This window comes from Zootoca vivipara, chromosome 2, assembly GCF_965207765.1.
Source record: "Zootoca vivipara chromosome 2, rZooViv2.hap1.1, whole genome shotgun sequence".
NCBI classification, from domain to species: domain Eukaryota; kingdom Metazoa; phylum Chordata; class Lepidosauria; order Squamata; family Lacertidae; genus Zootoca; species Zootoca vivipara.
Genome location: NC_142584.1, coordinates 90,057,680 through 90,075,776, shown reverse-complemented (window position 1 = coordinate 90,075,776; position 18,097 = coordinate 90,057,680). Strand labels below are relative to the sequence as shown.

Below are 18,097 nucleotides of genomic sequence, written 5' to 3'. Positions count from 1 at the left end.
CATATTTTAGCTTGAAATGCATTAAATATTGATAATTTAAATTTAGCATCTGCTACTTAACTTCCTTTGGAGATGGGCAGATTTTCTACTATATGGATCTGTTGCTTTGTGATGAGAGACCTGAACTGAAAGGGTTTTTTTTTCCCTGCAAGTTTCAGACATCCCTACAGATAACTTTTATTTTAAAGTGTGCAATGATCATTGGCTTTAACAGTGGTGCTTAATTTTTTTAATGGCTGGCAGGAAAACTGTGTTAGCATTTAATTCACCGTGGCGAGATTATTTTCCAAAATTCAAGAGTAGATTAGCTTTTATATGCCTGTTGTCTTTGTCCATGGAGTTTTCTTGGCAGGGATACTGGAGTGGCTTGCCAGTTCCTTCTCCAGGTGGATCACGTTTAGTCAAAACTCTCCACTATGACCTGTCCATCTTGGGTGGCCCTGCATGGCATAGCTCATAGCTTCTCTGAGTTATTCAAGCCCCTTCGCCATGACAAGGCGAAGAATTGATGCTTTTGAATTATGGTGCTGGAGGAGACTCTTGAGAGTCCCATGGACTGCAAGAAGATCAAACCTATCCATTCTGAAGGAAATCAGCCCTGAGTGCTCACTAGAAGGACAGATCGTGAAGCTGAGGCTCCAATACTTTGGCCACCTCATGAGAAGAGAAGACTCCCTGGAAAAGACCCTGATGTTGGGAAAGATTGAGGGCACTAGGAGAAGGGGACGACAGAGGACGAGATGGTTGGACAGTTTTCTCAAAGCCACCAACATGAGTCTGACCAAACTGCGGGAGGCAGTGGAAGACAGGAGTGCCTGGCGTGCTATGGTCCATGGGGTCACAAAGAGTCGGACACGACTAAACAACAACAACAACAAGATTAGCTTAAATGAAACTTACCTAATGGTTTTTTTAAAAAATATTTCCTTATCTTTTGGATAATGATATTCTAGAACCAGCCGTACTTGCTCAAAAAGAGATGTGTAGCACAATGTTGTGCTTGTCTGCTCAGAAACCATGTCCTGTTGCATTCAGTGGGATTTAACTTGCAGGTTGCCATTCAAAACATACTTTCCTGGAAGTAAGTCCCATTGAACTCTGTTGACATTTCTGCATATAGTGTATATGGATAGGATTGGAGAGTAGGAAAGTCTGAGTAAGAGGCTGGAATTGTAGTTTCCAGCCAATGAGATAATTACATTCATCATGTATGCATACAAAGTGTTAAGTATTTTGTTATACAAAAATCTTAAAAATTATTTTGGTGACATTTGAATAAAATCAAATTAGATCACTTGTGAAGCAGTTTCTTAGTTTTAACATGTGTAGGTTACTTTGTGCAAACTAACATATAAAAAGGACTCGGTTGTCCATGGCTGAGGAAGTTACATGCACTTAAGTTAATGGTACTTATCGTTTCCGAGTACGTTTCCGAGCACAATTCAAAGTGTTGGTGCTGACCTTTAAAGCCCTAAATGGCCTCGGTCCAGTATACCTGAAGGAGCGTCTCCAACTCCATCGCTCTGCCCGAACACTGAGGTCCAGTGCCGAGGGCCTTCTGGTGGTTCCCTCGCTGCGAGAAGCCAAGTTACAGGGAACCAGGCAGAGGGCCTTCTTGGTATTGACACCCGCCCTGTGGAACGCCCTCCCACCAGGTGTCAAAGAGAAAAACTACCACCAGACTTTTAGAGGACATCTGAAGGCAGCCCTGTTTAGGGAAGCTTTTAATCTTTAAGAAATTAGTGTATTCTAATATTTCTGTTGGAAGCCGCCCAGAGTGGCTGGGGAAACCCAGCCAGATGGGAGGGGTATAAATAATAATAAATTATTATTATTATTATTATTATTATTATTATTATTATTATTATATCAATGATACTTAAGTGCACTGTTCATTGGTTATGATCCATTCTAACCCTCCTGAGAGGCACACAGATATCCAATCTCTTTTATACTTAGTGTGACAATTATAGAAGAATTCCAAACCAAACATTTGTACATAATGAGTGATGTACAAAGTTATTTTTTAAAAATGTTTGGTTTGATCCCTGTCATAGTTTCTGGGGCCTCTGTTATTTTGTACAACAGGAGATACTGTGAAAAATGCTGAAGATGGGAAAACATGACCCTGAGCTGAGAAGATTAATATCCGATGAATAACTAAAGTCACTTACGGTGTTTCACTGTTCTAATTTCTGGAGCTCTTTTAATGGATTGTTTGAGTAGTTTATGGAGCATAACCAAAGCTCATTTTAGTATGGGGCGAGGAGGGCGGCAGAACAAAGTGTAGTCAGTCTTTTTCAAAGGGAGAGATGCTTTTGAATATCACAGACACAACAGAATCTCTGTGTCCAAACTGCAGTTATTTGAAATCAATGTGAAAGTCCTGTTTTAAAGGAATAAAAATATTGGTGCTTATTGGTGTACTGAATATTTGATTTTTTTTTAATTTAAAAATCCATTTTATTATATATTCTGAATATTTGTATTTTTTTATATATCTTTCACCCAAAAGAGAGGTAATATCTACATTTATTGATTTATATGAATACGCTATGCAACTATTCAACTACCTAGGAAAGTTTTGTAGAAACAGGCTAAGGCAGTGTGGTGAGCTAACTGTGCTGTATTCAAAGTAGTGCCAAGTAGTGTTTGCTTGAGTGCAACAACTTCTCTCCTCCCCCTGTGCACTCCTAAATTTTTCTAGGGAATCCCCTAACACTCCGGAGCAGATCTAGGGGCAGCACTGGGAGAGGAAAGGTGAGGAAGGCCATGTTGTTGCAGCGGAAGTCATTCTGCTTCCACATTTATTTAGTTGCATACCGCCCAACTATTATATCCCCTGACTATCCTGCCAAAGGGTAGTGCCGATAGGCTCTTTCATCTTTATTTTGTAAATATTATTTCAAGGCTCTCTTATTTTTCTGGAGATTATTGTGGAAGTTTTAAACACAAATCCTGCTATATTTAGACACCTTAAGATCTGCTTTGATTTAGTGGACTAGGCACTCATAGCATGAACAAAGATCCAATGTTCCGGTTCCAAATTCAGCCACCCCGATGAGAAACTTAAATTTAAAAAAAACCTAGAGGCACACATTTCACTCCATTGCTGCTTGCTTTACATACTTACACTCCAGTAGCAGTGCCAAGTAGGGTCCCATACTTCACTGCCCGCTACCCTGGCAACCATTTCTGCATAGGTCTTTCTAATTTACTCCGAGTCTTCTTTTACCTGCATTTTTTATCTCACAGTCTCTAATTCACCACTTCTACAAAGCTGTGTCTTAAAGAACACCTTGTTCACTGCCACCTCTTTGGATATAGATCTGTTGCACCAGCATGAGTCTTGGGGATGAAAGTAGCTTTTTAAATTACCTCCATTTATCCCAGACTATTCAACTGGCTTGACTATTATAGCTTCCCCCTACCAATACCTTGTTCCACCTATTTACCTAGTTTTCAGTATTCCTGCCCTTTTCTCAGAATCCTCATCAACTCTCTGGGACACCACAAGAGCAAGGCTGTTGCCCCTCCCTCTCCTTTTCTCCCTCTCTCTTCTTCACATGTTTAGGTTAAGCATTTCTATGGAGTGAGAGTCTGGGGATAGGGTTAGTTCAATTCTACAAGGTAAAAGACCCCTTGAGTGAGAGGTGAGAGGGTGAAGGACCAAACATTGTTGCCCGGGTGAAAGACAGGGTCTGTATAAAATCTACTGTGAAAGCAGTAACCATGTTGTTTGGTTAGTTGGAAACATAGGAAACGGCTTTACACTGAATCAGACAATTGGCCCATTGAGTTCAGAAATAACTGGCAGTGGTTCTCTGTGATTTCAGGTGAGAGACATTCCCTGTCCTACCTGGAGATGAACCCAGGACCCAGAATGAACCCAGGACTTAAAAATACAAAGCATATGATATACCTCTGTGCTATTACCTTTGCTTGTGGTTATGATTGCTGAGCACGACACATACACAGCGCATGAACTTTCTATTTTGTGCACGAGTTGCTTTTTATTGGTCCAAGGAGTCTGTGTTTGTATGACAGAGCAGCAATGTGTGTGCGCTTTGTTCATGTCATTGTCGTTATATGCCTGATGGGCAAAGGGAGTTCCGATGGTTGGAATCTGTTCCTCCTGGTTCCTTTTCCACTGGGTAAGACTTGGGCTACCTTGCCAATCAGCCCTCCAGGCTAGTGGTGCTTCTCTTGAATGCCAGGTTGGTGCATACTATTACCACACTGTCCTGCATTAAATATAGAAGTTGTAGTGCAGATTTTCAAAACTGTCAGCCCCTGATATAAGAGCCTCCCTCCCAGAAATCAACACCACCTGTCTCCTAGCAAAGGGACAAGGCATTCAATCACTAGACAGCAAATCTGCACACTGAAATATGTGTTCTTTGTATGGCTGAATAATAAATGAAGGTTAATTTAAATCTGAAAGCACATTAGAAAATGGAACGGCATCAGGCGGTGCCAGAGAAGGATGCTCACAGTGATGGTAGTGAAGACTAAACACATGGAAGCCTATGAATGCAAAAGAAAAAGAAAACAAGGGGGTGTTAGGGTCCCCTTCCAAAAAACAGCAACAATGGCTGTTTGTTTTAATTGCCGCTTTATAAAAACAGCATGCCATCTTATTGAGTCAGGTTTTCCCACATTCCGATGTCACAAAAAGAATAATATGGAATGGGGTCTGGAAATGACAATAAAATTTGTCGCTCGACAAAACTTTTATTTGCTCTTTTATAGCAACCACACTGCTGCCTGATTATCCTATAAAAACAAAGCATACAGTTTTACTGTTCTGTGTCACTATGTCTTTAGCAGCAAAACAGAACACACATCATTTCAGGAGTGCCTTAAATTAAATTGGCATGATGACAAGCCCAAAGAGTGTCTGTTGCAGGCATTATGGATAACCCAGCGAATTCAAGGTGTCATCCTTTACAGGCTATTGATTAAAGCTAGCCTATATCAATCTCTTCAAGAATGGAATAATCTGCTTTCATTGCTGAAATGATGGGGATCTTGCAGAGAAGGTTAATCAGATTCCAAAGAAATCATATGTGGTCTCTAATAAATTGCAAGCCATTTTGAGATCAGTCATTGACCCCTAACAACGCAGACTGTTGGAATACATCACCAAAGACTCCTGATTAACCTGAGCATTCATGGAATAAGAGTCGAGGTCTTCTTGTGGATCAGAAGCTGTAACAGGAATTAGAGAGTAGGAGTAAATGGACAGTTCTCCCAGTGGAGACAGGTAGGAAGTGGAGTCCTCTGAGGGATCAGAATTGGGACCCACCAGGCCTCTGGCTTTCCAGGCTTCAAGATCAGTTTATTGGCCTTCCTCCACTATACCCAGACAATGTTCCCGATCATACTGAGCCTCTTCTAGCTTAGATGTTATGGAGAAGAAGAGCCGTATGTCATCAGCATAAAAACTATTTTTAATTGAAGCTACCCACTCTCTCCTAATCACGGAAGTATGAAACCTAACCATTCTAACAGCACTTACTTCCTATTGCACTATAAGAAGGAAGGGCCATTTTCTGTAAAGAAAAAAAAGAGGATGAAAATCTTAGCAAACAGAACCAACATTTATGACATCATCATCACCATTATCTACTCACCACCCCACCATACTCATTTTAAAGCCACCAATCCAAATAAAAGCTGTCAAATCTTGTGGTCAGCCATATATATTACCCTAGTAAGTTTCCTTTGCCCACGAGTAAATGAGTGTCCTGTCCATTTTCACTGGCACCATATTCAGCCTTCTGTGTCCTTTTGTCTGGTCTGCTTGTTTGAAGCATCTGGTAAACATAAACCTCTCCACCCAACCATTCATGCTTAAATCTGAAATTACCCTTCTTATTTATTGAATCGGTCCCGGTTGCACCACATGGTGTAGAAACCCGTTTTCCCCTCATGTGCTGAAATGGCTTTGGCCTACAAGGTATCATTCCTTTCAAGCTCACAGCAAATGGCTTAAGTGCTGTATTTGCCACCAGAATGTCTGCCCATTCTCTGCCTGGATGTTGCTCAACCCAGCAATTGCGAAAAGTCAAAGTTGGATTAATTATTATACCAAATATGGTGTAGATGGACAGGGAAACTAGTTTCTCTGGGATATATCAATATAATGGCTGTAGTGTGAGAAGAGAAGTAGAATGCTGTGCTCCTTGAAAGTTCCATAAGAATACTGGGGGAAATGTCCTCCATGAATAGTTTTTTTTCCATTTCATTTTCTGGATTTAAAAAAAAAAAATGTGATTTTTGGAACTGGAAGGTAGAAACATTTCCTGAAAATCTCTTCCATTGGAAGAGAATTTAGCTTCCCCCACCCCACGCCACCCCACCCCAGTTTGTTGTCATTGCTTCTCCTGTCTTTGCCCACACCCCTGGATCCTAGGCACTTCCGTCTTGTCCTTTTTCTTTCAGTTCCATAGGCAAGCCACCTATCCACCACCATCACCTGCCTGGCAATTAACCTGTGTTTGCTGTTTTCCCCTCAAACCATCTGGATGCCTACAATGCTTTGGAACCCCCCCCCCCTTTTTTTTTAGCTATTCTGCTAGCTTCCATTATGAAAATGTTTGAAGGCAGCACAAAACTCTTTTATAAGTAAAAAGTAATAGAACTGCAAGAAGATAGCAAAAAGAAGCAAGTGTAAAGCCCCTGACCATTAAAACGCACACATTCACACACATACGAACAAAACTGTCAAGTGTTAAGAGAACAGCATTAAGCACTGGTTAAATGAATACATTGTGCTCAAATTTCATTTCTTCCTTCTCACCCTTAGTACTCCATTTACCATCACTTCTTCATGTCTGGCCATATTGCTTTCTTCCTTGAACTTCTTTAATGCCTATGCAACATCCTTTCAGTACACCTCAAATACTAATTCTGCTGTTAAGTGTTGAGGGCAGGGAGAAATAGTCCTTTCAGATAAAATGAGAAATTTAGTTATTTTCCGAAAGCAAGCTGGCTAACAAACTGTCTTTAGAAACCTGAAGCATTTGAGTTTCAGCCTAAAGATTCCTGCAAAGAAATGTTCCAGAATACTTTGTGTGTAGTTCTGCCTGTGACTGATGGGAGTTGGTAGTCAAAAACATACGAATGACATCAGGCCAGTGAAGCCTGCTTCATATAGAAGCAGCTTTATCCCTGGGAAGAGTACACACTGCCATTTCACAATGGGGACCATTTTGGAAAGCATGTGCAGGCGTAAAATACTTTCCACATGCCCATCCTGCCATTGATGGTTGTGTGAACAGGCCTCCAAATGTAGTGCTTTTATGTCCCATTGACTTCAGCCAGAGACTTAAGCGTGTCCTCCACAACTGCCAAATAGCTGAAAACGTGGTCACTCTTCCACATATGTGGTTGGGGCTTGTGGCAGAGACTGGCACCCCCCTATTGGCCTCCTGGACAGTAGTGAGGCTCCACACTCAAATGTGCCACAAGTAGAAAATGAAAACTGCTGCTCTTCGTTTCCTTGGCTGCACCCTTTCACCTTACTCCCACAGCAGTCAATTTTTCAAGCAGTTCACCGTACAGTGGACTAGGGTGAGGCATTCCTGAGGAACAGCAGTAGGAGAGGGCAATTATTATTAATCTCATTTGTTAGTTTATTAAACTTGTTACAATGTATTTCCCAGTGAATTTCAACATACAGTGGTACCTCTACTTACGAATAACTCTACTTACGAATGTTTCTACTTACGAATGAAGCTCCGTCCGCCATCTTGGATGCGGTTTAGATAGGATTTTTTCTACTTACGAATTTTTAGATAGGGTTGCTTCTACTTATGATTTTTTTCTCCCAATGCATTCCTATGGGATTCGACTTGCAATTTTTTTTGACTTACAAATGTGTGTTCGGAACGCATTAAATTCGTAGGTAGAGGTACCACTGTACTGCCTTCAACAGTTGCTTGCAGACTTCCCTTGTCATTTGGCTGGCAACTGTGGGAATAGGATGCTGAACTAGAAAAGCCTTTGTGGTCTGATCCAGAGGGTTTTTTGTATGATCCAATGGGAGCCAGAAAGCATTTCCTTCTTTAATCCACCAGCCTTACAAACTTCTGCTGTTGCAGCTCCTGCTATTTTGAGTGTCGTGGACTAGCTGGACACAAAGGAGGGGTGGGAGAAACTAGTGGGAAACTCCCAAGGGAAGAAGGCTCAGAGCCCGGGGATTGATGGTGGAATGATGATGAGTGGTCAGAGGGAGGAGCAGGAGCAGACTGGGAGGAGGAGATGTCGGAAGCTGAAGAGGTAACAGGCTTTAGTGAGCAGGGAGAGTATGTGGCACAGAGAAGTCGAGAAGCAGAAGTGGAAGCAGGCGAAGAGGAAGGCCAAGAGGCAGAGATGAGTCAGGCTGGTGAAGAAGCCTTTCCCGCTCTGACAAGCAGTCCTCTCCCCCCTGGTCCCCCAGGACCAGGAGAGGTATGAAGTGGTAGGAGCAAAGGCAGGCGTGCTGTCCGAGTCTCAGATTGTTTGGGAAGACCCAGGGGAGGAAGAGAGATAGGCAGCTGTGGGAAGGCCTTCAGTCTCCACACCTGCCTCACAGGTGTAAGACCTACCGAGAAGAGTTGCTGTGCTCATTAGGCCTGTCACTCCTGAGCAGACCTTGCTTCTTCTAATAAAGAGTTAACTTCACTTACTCTGTGTGATTTATTGCTGCCTCACTCCTGACACCTAGGTGCTGAGAGAAGCAGTGTCAGCTGATAGTCAAAGTATACCGAGAGGGGGAGTTAACAGACACAATGGAAGGATTATATGTTATGTTGGCTTATTCGCTTGTCTGGGTTCACAGAACTAAAGTTAAAATGTTTAGCAGCAATAATACGCATGCTGCAAAAAAGGATAAATATCACTACCTCTAGAAGACTGTGAGAGTTAGGATGAGGTTTTCCTTAGGACAGGAGACCAGCTGAAATGGGAGGCTATGATGCTCTGATCTCTCTCCCTAAAATCAGTAGGATTAAAAAGTGCTTACCCCCAATGTGCTTATGCCCCAAATATTTCTGACTGCAGTAGAGTTTCAACACATTCCTTTTGTGTTGATGTTCTTTTCACGCATCATCCTTGGATATTTAAATTGACAGGCATGCCCACCCCCCACCCCCATGGATTCTGCACAGTTGGAAACAAACCAGAAAAGGAACCTGGATTGTAACTGGAACTCTCTTTCACTACTTGCCTTGAAACTATCTACAATAACATCATGGTGGATATTTTGGACTTTCTGAAATTGCCCAATTGCTTCTTGCACTCTCTCTGTTATTTTTGCCTGTTTCACTCTGTAGCTGTTTTTATTACTACATTTGAAGCCGGAGTTGAAAAAGGCATCTGCCTTTTTAGTGTCAGGCTGTGATTTATTTTCTGTTGCTTGGTTTCAGGCCCCAGCAGATAAGTGTCCCACTGTGTCATGTACTCCAGATTAACATGACACAACACAGCTCTGCATGATCTACAACAAGCAAATAAGACAATGCAGAGCTGCTTATTCTAAACAATGCCTCCTAATGGACACACAATCAATATAAAACCAGGGTGGTTTTTTGTTTTCAAATTGGATGATTTGTTACTCACAGACTTATGCAGCTGGGTGGCTTGTAATTCTAAAAAAGAAAATCATTGCAGCTTTGTGACAACTGCAATGTTCGTGCTGCTAGCAAATGTCACCCATTCCAACTCTTTTCGCTTTGGAAAGGAAGAGCTCGAGTAAAATAAACATAACAAGCATATCCAAGTAATCTGCACCTAACTCATTCTATCCTACTTGCTGCTGAGTTCTTTTTCAAGGGAGGAATAGGCCCTGTGGAATGTGCTTCTTTTATGAACAAGAGTCATGTGTCCTGCTGTATAACTGAAGTTTGAATACACCTGTAAATCAGCCAGAATGGAGAACTGCAAAGTAGAACAAAGTGCTGGATGAAGATTTTGGAGGATAGGACATTTGGGCAAGCTGAGTGGGTTTCTCTTCTCTTTACCCATGCACATTAGCTTTCCTTGCCCTCTGTCCACCCAGCCATCCAGAGGGGAAGTGCAAGGCAAATTCTGGTCATGGCTTGTATGTCAGGCGACCGCAGATGACTAAGTAGTGACAGCAAGGGGCAGGAAGGTAGCCAGGTGGCTACAGGGATGCCCAATCATACCTGGAGTGGGTGCCTCAACAGGTTCCCCACAAGGCTTAATCCTGACATCAGCCCTGTTAGAACACAGGTACAAGAGGATAAAATGGCACAAATTAGGTACCGTATATTCCGGCGTATAAGACGACTGGGCATATAAGACGACTCCCAACTTTTCCAGTTAAAATATAGAATTTGGGATATACTCGCCGTATAAGAAATATGACTCGGCGTATAAGACGGCCCCTGACTTCTGTACTTTACATCTCTTCTTGAGGCTTTGTCCAAAGGTGAAAATGAGTGACGCATTGGTAAGAGAAGGAAATGGCTTTGAGGTTTGCCGGGGGGGGGGGGGTGAGGCAGGAAGACGAAGGCACCAGAAACCGAGTCTGATTATTCAGGAGCTGCTAGAGCCAATTATAAGGGCCAGCATTTTGCCAGTGTTAATTATCAACTCTGGCTTGCATGTGTGCTTATTTATTGCAGCAGAGAAATTGCACTCTTGCTTAGTAAGTGAAATGTATGTCTATTGTCTCCTTGGAAGATTTGAGATTCCAAGAGAGTTAAAATGTAGCCAAGATGCCTTGTTGCTGCTTTTGTTGTCACGCAGTACAAAAATCCTCTGCTCCGTAAGCAGCACTGATGTTTCCTTCTTTGGATAAGAAATAGAGCTGCAATACAGGAAATTGCTGACAGAGACAGACACAAAACTCTTCTGATCTTCCAGTGACATCTACAGTTAAGACAGCTATAGTCTCTTTTGAAGAGCTGGAACCTTACAGATCAGTTTGGTTCTGGGACACATAATGAAGGAAGCTTTTTAGAAATCTTATAGTTTAAGCTTGGAGTGCTGACTCTGCTTACCTCACAGTAAGCCCCATTGAATCCAATGGTACTTACTTCTGAGTAGACATGGCTAAAATTGCATCCTGGTAGGACTACTGAGTACAACAATATGCAATGCAATACTTAGAAGTATTTTTATAAGCTTTTAAATGTTCCTATAAAGCTGCACATGGCTCCAATGCGGCAAAGTTTTAAGTGAGTGTTAAAAACTCCCCTCTTTTGGATTGCTTTAAATAATTATGTCCTGTCTAGGGACCGCTCCTGATGTCCTGAGTTTTGATACTGCTGTCACATGTATTGTTTATATTTGTTTTAACTGTCATATATAGCTTTAAATGGTCTTTTAAATGGACTGTTATGTGGCTGCTATTGGTGTGCTTAGTTTTATGGATGTTAACATATTTAATTTTGTCAGCCACCTTGGGTGGGCTATGCCCCTAAAGGCAGCATATAAACACTTTTATAAATAATAAAATTAAATTTCCTGGAAGACATAAATACAGAAAAAATGTTCAATTCAATAATTACCAGTAAGCATTCTGATTCCCTTCCTCCCACTTAATTATATATCATAAATTTAAGGAATTCCACGGTATTTTACACACACACGAAAATTGTTGACTTACGGATCATTTAGGTTATTTTGCGCTTTTATGGAATGCATAACTCTCGTTCAGTTTACCTCTTGAAACCTTGCTTCTAAATAAATCAGGGATGGAGATGAGCTAAACAGTTGTTTTCCCAAGGTAAGCAATTGTGTAAACAGGCACAATATCTAATCATCACCATGAGCAGGTGGGATCCAATTTTGCCAGCTGCAAAGCCTGTTTAGTTTACAATTTGATAGATTATAGCTACAGCTGGCTGTGTGACCCCTCTTGCCAGGATTGCTTTAGAAGGAAGAGGAATAGAGGAACCATTCCTTCTTTGGTTATATCCTGGGAGATAAGAAGAGGGGTTTCCTAAAAGGCCTTTGTAAAAGAGGGGAGTAAGATTAGTTATTTTAATTTGCGCATTCAGATACATTTGAATGGGGAGTTTGCCACACACTAGTCCACATAAAGATATTAAAACAGAACAGTGCAGTCAGAAGTGTTTTCTGATGTACTCAGCATTTATTTATTTGTAAATGAATTTATATGCCACCTTTCATTTTTGAGGAGATATTTACACTGCAAGTTTATCTCTGAGGATTATTTCACAGATCTTCTGAAGCAACAGAGAATGTCTAAGGGGTTATCCACACTCACCTTTCCTCTGCTCTTTCCAGGCATGGACTATACTTTAAAGCTCATGTCCGAGAGCTCTTTTTGCTCCAGAGCTTTCCGCTCTCAAAGCTCAATCAGAGCAAATGGCAATCCTCAGAAATCCCTAACTGATGTTTGCTTAGTGTGCGCACTAAAGGGTGACTTTTTGCCGGAAAAGCTCAAGGCAAAAAATAATATTTGATATTAGTAGGCGATTTTCAAAAATGGAAGATAGCCAGAATGATGCTGGATTCCATAAAAGGAGATGCAATAATTAAATAGCTCAGTCTTACTAATACTTTTGACAAATGCAGATGTATTCTGTGTGATTGGCATTTGGCTTCATAACACCCAGGCACACTTGGCTACCCTTATTTGACTTCTCTATTGCACTTTTCATCTGCTACTACAGTAAGGTCGTTAAATATATCTTTCACTTTTTCAAGTCCTTGAAAACAGATTGGTAAGCTTTCTCCTTGGGGGTGATTTGTAAATTGCTTTGCAGAAGGCTTAAGCTCATGATGAATACGACTAGAAAATGTTTCATCAGAGTTGCACTCTGGTGTCATTTTTCATCAGGTTGTTTCAGCCACTCACAGAAATGCAATATGTCAAACTTTATCTCTGCCTGGCTTTTACAAAACATTAATGAATTTTAAAAAAATTGATGCTTTTGTAGACATCGTGCATTTGTTGAGTTCAGCTGGGTGAGGTGTTCAAAACTCATCTCAAAGAGGTAAAAACAAAACCTTGCAGTTGCAAAATAAAGAGGTTGCTGCCAATGAAGTTGGAATACTTCATTCATAGAATCATAGAATCGTGGAATTGGAAGGGACCCTGAGGATGCAGTTGCTATGTATATTACAAGTTAGAGGCTGATAGGTAGTAAAAATGAAGTTTCTTCTAACATAAAATTTCAAAAAGATTGTGGCTACATATTACCAAAATTCAGGAAATCAACACTTGAGAACAAACCAAGGAATGGATGGTTGCATTTAATGAGTATATATGAGTAATTTTTGCACTATTTAAGTAGGCCTTTTAAAGATGAAGGGTTGCAGCCAATTGTGGGGTTTTTGTTGTTGTTCATGTAATAGTCATTAATCTAGTGGAGACTCTCTCTAATGCAGTGTTTCTCAACCTTTTTTGGGCCAAGGCACACTTGTTCCATGAAAAAAATCACGAGGCACACCACCATTAAAAAAGTTAAAAAATTTAACTATGTGCCGCCCTATATTGACTATATAATTATGACTGTAAGAAACACTTGCCAATTGCTGTGTTGGTTGCAATCTCCTGTAATAAGGCTTCACAAGCCGCTGATTTCTCTGCCAGCACAATCCTTTGCTCAGCAAGTTTCAGGTTGAGTTCATCCAGCCAGCTTCTTTAAGTTTGTCTAAAACCACCCTCCCGTGGTGGTGGCTGTTGAGAGCTGCGCTCGCTCCGCGTCGTGACCCGGCCGGCTTCCTTTCCGGCGGGTTAGTGCTGTGGATTGGCGGCCGCCAGGCACGTGACAATGCAAATCGCCGTTCTCGTCGCCGCACGTCGCGGCACACCAGCCAGCGTCTCGCGGCACACTAGTGTGCCGCGGAACAGCGGTTGAGAAATGCTGCTCTAATGGATGTTGAGCGGAGGTGAGTTTTCCTCACCTCTGCTTCCTCCTCCAGCTCACACAGATTTTCTGGATGGAGCTGTAAAGAGGGCTACAGGAGAGGGGGAATTGTAAAAATCTCCTCCCCCTTACTTCAATTATGGACACGCCCACTGGATGAGAAACCCTTCCATTTGTATGGCAGTACAGTCAGTGTTTTCATTGTCATCTATCTCATTTATAGTATGACATTTTGGAGAGGACCAAGTGGATCGGCCATTTAGAGACACAACATATGTTGAGATCACATGTTAAGGTAGCCAATTTGCATAGCTGCCAAGTTATCCCTTTTTTTAAGGGATTTTCCCTTATGCTGAATAGGCTTCCTCGCGAGAAAAGGGAAAACTTGGCAGCTATGAATTTGACTCTCAAAATGACTGTGATTAAAGGATAATGATAATGTGGATGGACTCAGTCTGTAATGTAATGTTACATAGCACAGTTTCCCCTTTGTTGAGTATTTGTAGCATGTTGATGTTGCAGTTTTGTTCGTACTGTATTAAGAAAAGAGTTGAAAGGGGTAGGGAAAGGAGGGGATTTCTGTAATGACAAAGGAATTACACCTGGAATCCATGTACTGAGTGGTGGTGAATTCTGGACCTCTTCTCTTCTCTACTAGATGTCTAACCTAAGCTGTTTCTGTTTCCTAAAATCATTAGAGAAACTTATTCCTCTGTTCATATTTGTTAACCGGGTCTCATTAAATCACGTCAAGTGGATAAATGCTGCTTCCTTGTGCTGAAAAAGAAACTGAGGAGCATTGCAATTAACTTATTTGCCTAAAGCAATACAGCAAATCATTGAGCGGTTGCTGTGAGTCGCCTGGAATTCATCAGAAAACCTGCCCTTAAACTTCCCTCGGCTTGAATGAGACCCATATAGATGAGAGAGGCCCTGCTAAAAAAGAGCCGGTTGCCTCCTGAATCTCATCTTTCCTTGGTGTACTTTTCCTTTGTAAATACAGTGAAACTCATCCAATTGTCTGCAATCTGTTTTTAAGTCCTCAGTAGAACTTACAATTGCCTCATCCAAGGTTTTAAAAATCTGAATTTTATCTGAAACACTGCATGGTAATTCGTTACAAAGGGATGTCAGGGAAACGAATGTTCAGAAATGGCATGATTCTAACAACCTAAGGAGAGCCCTACGGATAACTTCTTATATACACCAGAGGCCAATCTGGCTTAGCATTCTGTTCTCACAGTGGTTCTGTGGGAGAGCATGCAGAAGGTTCCAACGTCAATCCCCAGCATCTCCTGGTTTGGCTGGGAGAGACCTCTCTCTGAAATGCTGGAGGGCCACTGTCAATCAGTGTAGACACTACTGACAAACCATAGTTCTGCCTTGGTATAAGGTAGCATGCTATATTGCTAGCTCTTATTCAGTAGCATATTGCTTCTGATACTGGAGGTAATATGTAGCCATCTCTATTGCAGACGTCCATCAAACTTAGAAGGGGTTGCTGAGCACAACAGAACTACCGTAAGAGATCAAGTAAATATGCAGTAGGGTGGCCCAAGGACTCTTGATACATTGCATCAAATACTTCCTTTCTTCCCATAGGTGAGAACAATATGTTAGAAGAAACTTGGGTGTACTGGTGAAGTAGCAGCTCTGTGTCATGTACCCACTTTGGAAAGGTGTGGTACAAGTCACTTTGAGTCCTTCTGTCATTATATAGTGTATTTCTTCCCATTCTGCATCACTGCCTGCTGATGGGCAGATGGAGAGATGCTCTACCTAATGACGTGACCAGGCCATGTCGTTCATTCCACTATACACCGTGCAAGGAGATTTTGGCATGAAGCTTCCATTTGGAGAAATAGGTTCCATTTTTCCACTTTGGAAACATGATATAAGTTTTAAGACCATATAGTTCCACCCTTATACTTGCTATTTTCATGTTTATAACATATCATTGGCTGCCTGGGTCGTGTGTCTATTGGCTAGATGTAAATAGTATCTATTAATAAAATCATTTCCTGGGGTTCTTATTGGAGAAACCATGACAGTGTATTCTGTTTAAGACTAGCCATTCCTTACAATAATTCACTATTTATATGAGCAGAATATTCAGTTTTTGCAGCATGGTACCGTATGTAAAGGTTTAATATAATATTTAAACATGTAACAAAAAGTGTGTGAGAGCAGTTTCAAAAAGATAGGGCCCATACTTTATCATCATGCAGATTAAGGTTGCACAAATCAGCCATTTAAAAAACTTTTACTGCTTTGTCACCAGCAACACGCTGTAAATTCTACAAACACTGAAAATTCACATTTATTGATTATATTTTATTCTTACCTTGTTTAATTTAGTTTAACCACATGCCAACTTCACATACCACACAACACAGAGGTCTTGCTACCAAAACACAATGCATTCTCAGGAAATAATTTGTTGGGTGCTGCCCAGGACTCTCTCCTGCTGTGAGTGCCCACAGGCCCTGTCCCTGCCTCCTTCCACCTGGTCTAGGGCGGGGCCTGGAAGGCCTCATAAAGGACTGCTGCCGCTGCTCTGCTGCTGGTGCTGCCCAGGACTCTTCCTGCTGTGAGTGCCCACAGGCCCTGTCCCTGCCTCCTTCCACCTGGTCTAGGGCGGGGCCTGGAAGGCCTCATAAAGGACTGCTGCCGCCGCTCTGCTGCTGGTGCTGCCCAGGGGAACTTGAAACAGCACAGAGTTCTTTTTAAAATTCTTTTTAAAGAATTTTTTATGTTTTTATCTTCTTTGGGGTGGTAGGTGGGAGGGATTTTTAGTTGGGTGTGGGAATCTGTTAAATTTTAGTGTATTTGTAATTTTTATTGTTTTTGGTTTTATTGTTTTATTGTGTTTGGGGTGGTAGGTGGGAGGGATTTTTAGTTGGGTGTGGGAATCTGTTAAATTTTAGTGTATTTGTAATTTTTATTGTTTTTGGTTTTATTGTCTTTTTTGTGTTCTTCTTTTGTTGAGTTCTTTGCTGTTTTTTACAGAGGTTTTATTTTGTTTTTAAGGGGAGGGGTCAGGGCTGCCCGGGAGGGGGTCCCAGCAAGCAAAATGGCTGGGGCAGATTCCACAGGGGGGTGTGCACTGGAACAACCGATCTCAGTGGTCACGGGTAGGAGGAGGAGTTACGCTAAGACCAGACCATGTCATTACCGAGGAGGCAGACTTAGTCGTTGTCTGAGGACTATCCCTGCCTCCAGGTCTGGTCCTGACCGGACGGATATTGGAATCAGCAAGGGATACCCACATGACCTGAAGGTGCTGCTGTGCAATGCCAGGTCGATGATGAATAAGACCACCGCCATTCACGACCTGATTGTGGATGGAGGATTTGACCTGGCATGTGTGACAGAGACCTGGTTGGAGGAAGCCGATGGGCCCGTTCTTGGCGCTGCTTGCCCACCAGGTTTCTCTTATGCACAGCAACCCAGGCCATCTGGGCGGGGAGGGGGGGTTGCAGTGATTTTTAGGAAGTCATTAGTTTGCACCAGGCGTCCTATTGGGAAGACCCAGTTCTCTGAGTGCATGTTCTGGAAGTTGGGCAATAGAGGCAGTACAGGATTCCTTTTGGTGTACCGACCTCCCCGCTGCACCAAGGATTCCCTGCCCGAGCTGCTTCAGGTCGTGTCGGATGTGCTCCTGGAATCACCTAGCTTGGTTGTCTTAGGGGATTTTAACATCCATGCCGACACGACCTTACAAGGAGCCGCTCGGGACTTCGTGGAAAGCATGGCCACCATGGGGCTGTCCCTGAATAAGTCTGGCCCAACTCATAGCCGCGGACATGCCTTGGACTTGGTGTTTACCTCTATGGATGTTGGTGATCTGACATTAAGTAAAAGCGAAACAAAAGAAGTGCCATGGTCAGATCACTTTCTGGTGCAACTGGACTTCTCCGCAACCCTTCCCCTCTGCAGGGAGGTGGGACCGATTCGGATGGTCCGCCCCCGCTACTTAATGGATCCAATTGGCTTCCAAAGAGTGGTAGGGGATGTTTTATCCCATGTCGATGGCCTTTCAGCTAATTCCCTGGTGGCCCGCTGGAATGCGGAGTTAACCAGCGCTATTGACTGTCTGGCTCCGAAGCGCCCTCTCAGATTGCATGGAGCCCGGACAGCCCCGTGGTTTTCCCCGGCACTGAGGGTAATGAAACAGTCGTTGAGACGGCTAGAGCGCCGGTGGCGGAAAACTCATTTTGAATCAGACCGGACACGGGCTAGAG

At 42.4% G+C, this 18,097-nt stretch overlaps 1 protein-coding gene across 1 annotated transcript in view; it reads left to right on the top strand.

The window, feature by feature from the left end:
• LOC118080810 (contactin-4) overlaps nucleotides 1-18,097 on the top strand; it is a 514,415-nt gene that overhangs the window by 466,206 nt on the left and 30,112 nt on the right. The window lies entirely within an intron of this gene.